At 32.9% G+C, this 7,500-nt stretch overlaps 1 protein-coding gene across 1 annotated transcript in view; it reads left to right on the top strand.

Annotated features, from left to right (window-relative positions):
- LOC137645692 (uncharacterized) overlaps window positions 1–7,500 on the top strand; it is a 154,698-nt gene that overhangs the window by 109,386 nt on the left and 37,812 nt on the right. The gene's annotated exons all lie outside the window — the stretch shown is intronic.

Raw genomic sequence — 7,500 nt, 5'->3', positions numbered from 1 at the left:
TATAAAATATTTACAAAAATCATTTTAGGCCCAATAGAAAGACATCTAGACTTTAAACAACCAAGAGAGGAGGCAGGCTCTAACAGTTGGTATTCAACCTTTGACCCTACCCATATAATTAAACAGCTAATGGAAAAATAAACAGCGTGACAAAATGCTATGTATAGCATTTAGAGACTATGAGAAAGCTCTCGATTCTCTACCATCCTCAGCAGTTATAAAGAAAAAAAAATAAAAAACAAGGAATAGAAGAATAATATATTAGAACAATTGAAGATATCTATACAGGAAGTACAGCAATCCCAAAACTACAAAATGATAGTGAGAAAATTCTGATTGAGAAAGGAGATAGACAGGGAGACCCCCATCTCTCCTAGATTATTCAAAGGATGACTAGAAGAATCTCTTAAGAATTCAGATTGGGTAAATGTAGGAGTCAATATTAAGAGGGAATAACTCAACAACTCAAGATTTGCATATGACATAGTTGTTTTTAGTGAATCACCGGAGGAATTGTGTAAGACGATAGAAAATTTATATGGAGAAGCCAGAAATGTAGGACTAAAAATGAATATGGGTAAAACTAAGATAATGTTCAATAAAGTCACAGAGACGACAAATAAGTGTTATGGACGAGCCTCTAGAGATTGTTGACGAATGGACGCAATTAGGTCAGGCAGTATGTGTTTACCCAGGACACGAGACCAAAATTAAAACGTCAAGCTTAGAATGGACAACAATTGATAAATAAAAGAAGGTTATAAAAATTAAAATGGTACTTTTTCTAAAAATAATAGTATTCAATGAGATGGTCCTTATTCATCAGAAACTTAAAGCCTTACTGAAGCCTTAGAACATAGGATACTTATAACTCACATAGCAATGAAAAGAATAATGATAGGATTAACATTAAGAAAAAAAAAAGCCACATACATAAAAGAATAACCTGAATTAAATATTTTAACATGTTAGATAAAGAAGTGGATATGGGCAGGACATATAATGAGAATTACTGACAATAGATGGACATTAGGAATAACAGAACGGGCCACCATAAATTATAAAATAAGCAGGGATAGGAAGAAAAGATATCTGAGGCCCTTGTTCTGCACTGGACTATTGACGGCTGATGAAGATGATGTTAATGTATATATAATATATATATATATATGTGTGTATAAATACATACTGTATAGATATTGGTATAAATAAATATATATATATATATATATATGATATGTATATATATATATATATATATATATATATATATATATATATATATAAATATATACATATATATATATATATATATATATGTATATATTATATAAACATGTATATATATGATTAACACCCAATTTTCATAATTCCCATATTATCTAAAGTTTTTGAGCCTCCCTTGGCAAAACGTCTAAATAAGTTTGCTGAAGGTAATCATCTGTTCCCTTGTTTCAATTTGACCTATCTTAGAGGCCTTGGAGCATGTGATGCCCCACTTACAATCACCAATACTGTGCAGAAATACCTATATTTTGATCAGGAAGTTCGTATGTTTGGCTTTGATTTTTAATGTTAATCACGAGGCCCTTGTTTTTAACCTTAAACAGTTGGGTATGGCGGCCTCTTCTCATCATTATTCTCGAATTTTTAAGTAATAGATCGGAATGAATTGTTGTTGATGGTCACTATTGAGAGCGTTGGAATTTGATATCTGGTATTCTTCAGGGTAGTGTTTTTGGGACATTACTTTGCAAGGTATATACACATGACAATGGGTTTGGTTTATAAAACAAGCGCGTTGCATATGAAGATGATGCTACTCTCTGGATCTCTTAGAGATACAACCTCTAGCGAGCTATTGGGTCCTTTGACTGGCCAGCCAGTACTACATTGGATCCATTTCTCTGGATACGGCTCATTCTGTCTTTGCCTACACATACACCGAATAGTTTGGCATATTGTTTCCACATTCTCCTCTGTCCTCATACACCTGACAACACTAAGATTACCAAACAACTCCAAGGTGTTATCTACTGTACTGTAATTGTTCAGTGGTTGTTTTCCTCTTGATAAGGACAGAAGAGACTTTTTAGCTATGGTAAGCAGCTCAACTAAGAGAAGGAAACTCAAAAATCAAACTATTGTTCTGTTATCTTTGGTAGTGCCATACCCTCTGTACCATGGCCTTCCATTGCCGTGGGTTACAGTTCTAATGCTCTATGGTACACTGGGACACGTTGTTTTATCCTTTTTATCATCCTCTTTCAAGTTTTTATAGTTTTTATATGAAAGATCTAATTTAATGTTATTACTGTTTTTAAGATATTTTATTTTGATTGTATTATTTTTCTTATAATGTATTCATTTCCTTGTTTCCTTTCCGTAATGGACTATTTTTCAGTGTTGGGGCCCTTGGGCCTATAACATCTTTCTTTTCCAACTAGGATTTTGCCTTAATTAGAGATATGTATATCTATCTATCTATCTATCTATCAACCTATCTATCTATCTATCTATCTATCTATCTATCTATCTATATATATATATATATATATATATGGCTGTGAAAATGTTTATTTACATGCTTATATATATTATATATATATGTGTGTGTGTGTGTGTGTGTGTTTGTGTGTGTGTGTGTGTTGGTGTGTGTGTGTGTGTTTGGGTGTGTATATGTGTGTATTAGTATGTATATGTGTGTATTTCTTTTTATATATACCTATACTATTTGTGTATTGGTGGAATTGTGCATTTAAGTATGTACAAACATATGTCTATTTCCAGAATGAACATTACAAATGATTTGTGAGATAGCTCTTTTTCAATATGTATTTCAACCTCTATTGCTGAACGGTTTTGGTACTGGATATGAAACCTTTTAATTAACTTTTGTAATTAAAATTCGTATAAAATATTGATTTTCAAAGTCATTTCCTTTCAATATCGTTTTATGTTATGTAACTGTAAGTGTAAGTAAATCTTTCTATTGCAAACAATAAAATTTTCCTCCTTCCTTTTCCTCTATGTTAATTTTTACAAATCGATAAAAACTTACTGTTTACTCATTTATTGATACACAATCATCTTTTGACAAATTAGTATGAACTCCAAACGCCCAAAAATATATATCTTGAAAAGAAAAACTATAACCAAATTTCCCGATATTCCTTGGTAAAAGGTTTTGCAGGAATCTGCCTTTAAAATGAGTTTGTCGTGTGGGAATTCGGAATATGCTTCGAGTTTGTCGCTTTAACAAGCATTGGTTGTATGCATGATATCCCGAGAATTCGCATGTGTGGAGTGCAAAAAAACAGCGAGCACCACTGTGGCCGAAAATCCACATAAAGCAGCAACATTCGCTTATGGCAAACGAAGCCATCAAGCAGTCCCATCAACTACGAGAGCACTCAGGCGCAGCAGAGACACAAGGGACTTCGGTGTCATCCCAGGAGGTGGTATTGACTACTGCATACACACAGGCACGCACGCAGTTATGGCTTCAATTGAAACTAATGAAATGCAATGAGCCTATAATACGTACGGGAACAGTGGGAGTTTGTGGGCAAAAATGATAAGAGAACACTCCGCTGATTTAACGCGGAAACGCGAATTGGGGAAACACCAAAGGGTATAAAGTTACAAGAGGCTCAAAGGGAAAGGCATTTGTGCTGAACTGTCGCGTAGGATTCCGCTTTATTGGTTATAGGGAAGCTAAAGTTGGAAGTGGCGACCTTTATGGGCACGATGCTTGGCCTCTTCATTGCTCTCCTACAGAGAGAGAGAGAGAGAGAGAGAGAGGAGAGAGAGAGAGAGAGAGAGAGACTTACCAATTAGCTAAAATTTGAAAGAAAATGTAGTGAAATTTAATTTAAAACAGATGAGACGGCTAGCCACCTGCAGATGAGAGAGAGAGAGAGAGAGAGAGAGAGAGAGAGAGAGACTTAAAAACAAAATAAAATTAGAAAGGAAAATTAGTGTTATGTAAGCTAAGACTGGTGAGATACTTCATGCAGATGAGAGAGAGAGAGAGAGAGAGAGAGAGAGAGAGAGAGAGAGAGCACTTATCAACAAGATAAAATTAGAAAGAAACAAATAGTGATATGTTATGTAAGACGAATACGAATGGTAACTACGTGTAAATTAGAGAGAGAGAGAGAGAGAGAGAGAGAGAGAGAGAGAGAGAGAGAAATCTTATAAATGTCTAAAAATGCTTAGAAATTTTTACGTATAATGAAAGCTGCCATCCAAGAAATCCTTTTTTTTCTATATCTCCTATCCTTTAAAAAAAAAGGAAATAAAACGAATGCAAATAATCTGGCGTGGATGGAATGTTAATAATCCTAATGCCCTTTAACTGTGGCTGGAATGGGAATGGGGCGGGAAGGGAAAAAAGGTCAATGTGGTTAATACCCTAAACGGTATTTAGAATTAATGCACCCAACGTTTTGCATGAGAATTCCTTGATTATCGGATAACTTTTAACAAATTTCGAAACCGACACGAGTAAATTACAAGAAATTAAAACAAATTGCTTGTATACTAGCTGGAAAAGGTTTTTATTGATGCAGGGATATATATATATATATATATATATATATATAATTATATATATATATATATATATATGTGTGTGTGTGTGTGTGTGTGTGTGTGTAACATCATAATCATCATCAGCCGTCACTAGTCTATTGCGGAACGTAGGCCTCAGACGTGCCGTTCCACATACGTCTGTTTATGGTTTTTCTATACCAGTCCATATCTGCAAACTTTCTTAGCTTGTCTTCCTTCACCTGCTCCTTTTGTAATCTCTAGATAACCATTGTCTTATTCTAAATATCCAGCTATTTCCTGTTATTTTCATTGCATGTCCTGCCCATGTTCATGTGTTTTTCGTACATGATGTTATAATTCTATCCACATTAGAAGTTTTGTTTGTCTCTTAATGCTATTCCCATCTTTATTTTTTCCATAGCTCTTTGATTTGTATGGACCTTGTGTTCTAAGGCTTTAATAAGGTTCTGTGTTTGTTAAGCGTTCGTTAAAATTGGCAAGAACATCGATTAAAAGAAGAAACTTTTTTTTTGAGAAATTGTCATTTTATATTTCACAATTTAAATTGGTTTATCAATGGTTTGCACCCCATGTTTCTTTTCCGTTTTTGTTTCTAGGGGATACACTTATGGTTTTTCTGAAGTATTTATATTCATCAACAGTCAATAAGTTCGTCCACAATTCTTATTTGTGTTTTTTGCATTTGCATTGGTCACTACTCAGCTTCATCGTATACATATTAAGTCCTATTTTTCTGTTTTCTCCATTCAAGTTTTCTATCATCTGCAATTCCTCCCATGATTCACTTGACACAGCTATGTCATCTGGAAATCTTAATTACTTATGGTATTCCCTATTAATATTAAGTCATACATTTTGCAAATCTACCTTTTTTCAATATCTTCTAGAAATACTGTAAATAATTCAAGAGACGTGGTTTTCCGTGTAACACCATGTCTCACTTGGAATTTCTCAGTAACTTTACGTAGTTTTAGGTCTACTGCACTTCCTGTTTAGACATCTTCAAGTCTTCTAACATAAGATTCTTCTATACTTTGTCTTTGAAAGATCTACATTACTACTGAGCTTTTGACAGAATCAAAAGCTTTCTTATAGTATATGAATGCCATATACAGTGGTTTGTCATACGATGTAGATTTTTTCAATTACCTGTTTAATTACATGGATAAGGTCAGTAGTTAATAGCCACTTTTGAAGCCTGCCTGCTCTCTTGGTTGATTAAGTTCTAGCTGTCTTTTTATTCGGCGTAATATAATATTCGTGAATATTTTATATATTATGGAGAGTTAACCTATTGGGCGGTTACTTGTCAGTCTTTTGTGTGTCTCTTTTTTTGTGAATGAAAATAATAATAAAGTTTTCCAAGATGTAGGTATAAACCATTCTTGCAGGCCTTTTGTGTAAAATTCAGCTATATTTACTACTATGGAATACTGTCCAACTATTATCAAATTAATTGTTAGGTCATCTTACCCTGCTGTTTTGTATCTTTTCATTACTTTCAAGGATTTTTTTTTCTGTTTTTTTTTTTTTCTCTTTTTTTACATAACCTACGGCTACGTTTGGTATTGGGTCAGGTGTTTCATAACTTTAATTGTCAAAATTATTTCTTTAAACCGTTTCCTTGATGTAAGGTCTTTGTAAACGATATAGTATAGTATCATCTTATTAGAATTTATATATGAATGAGAGAGAGAGAGAGAGAGAGAGAGAGAGAGAGAGAGAGATTTCAAAATGTAAGGGATAGTAGCAAGCAAATATTTACGGGCAAAGCAATCGATTTTCCTATCTAGGGAGAAGATAACCGATATTTCTTTACATACATCAAAGTACTATGTATCGACAAACTCATAAAAATATCTATTTAAAACAATAAACAAACTCAATTCCTTCATAAACTTTTACCCACGTGTCGATTCCTTTTATTTTACATCTTTATTTTACCTCTCTTGCATCAGTTACACATGATTTTACTTTTCAACAGTTTTTCGTTAGTATAAAATATATTCCTAAACTTATTCAAAATCAATTTTTAGACTATACATATGCCACCATCTTGTTTTCTGGCAATAGTTTATAAGGGATATTTTCATATAATACCATGTATTTGCTTCGAACTTGTTATCGCAAATATGCTCTCCATAAAATGTGATACACCTTTTATGTTCCAAATATTGCCGTAGAGAAAATGTTCTCTCCAGCAAAATTTCTAAGTATGATCAAATTTACATCAGCAAGAATTATAACCAGACTAAAAGAGGAAGAAAATGATGTTTCCTGTAAAATGTGCCTAAATATGATAGTTATCTTGATACATACCAATTTCGGAGAACAAGGAATTTCAAGTTGATTATATTTTCTTTGCATGACTAGAATTTGTATTTTCCAAATTAATATGTCTGAAGGTTGATGCATTATCATATTTGAATATAATCAATACCTTTTCTCTCAAAATTAGATATTTCACCAATTGTTATGTATGCTGAGATATGCAGAAGGTATAACGGGAATTAGTGTACATCAATTTTAGAAGGGTAACATGTTATCACTTACATTCTAAGAAAATTAGAGGACCAATTTCTTTTGGTGCTCGCGTTAGCCTACCTACACACAACATGCATAAAAAAATTGGTGTACAGTATACTCAGCGACCATTATACCTACGATTTAAAGAAAACTTTCTTTTATGAATGGTACCATCAAAACCAGCCATCAGCTTACAGTGACATAAACTTACTTGATCTTTTATCAAATAAAAACTTTATCAAAAAATTCAAATAAGATCTGAGTTGGTCTATACATGAACTTCAAAAGTTTAGACATGCGGCAAATTTTTTTTTGATGTTAAAAAGGCAGACATAAGACTTTGTATAGTTTATAATTGAAATATCAGTTTTAATATTTTTAGATAATTTCATTTTA

Source organism: Palaemon carinicauda, chromosome 8 (assembly GCF_036898095.1).
Source record: "Palaemon carinicauda isolate YSFRI2023 chromosome 8, ASM3689809v2, whole genome shotgun sequence".
Taxonomy (NCBI): Eukaryota; Metazoa; Arthropoda; class Malacostraca; order Decapoda; family Palaemonidae; genus Palaemon; species Palaemon carinicauda.
Note: the sequence above shows the minus strand (reverse complement) of the source record. Positions and strands in the feature narration are given on the sequence as shown.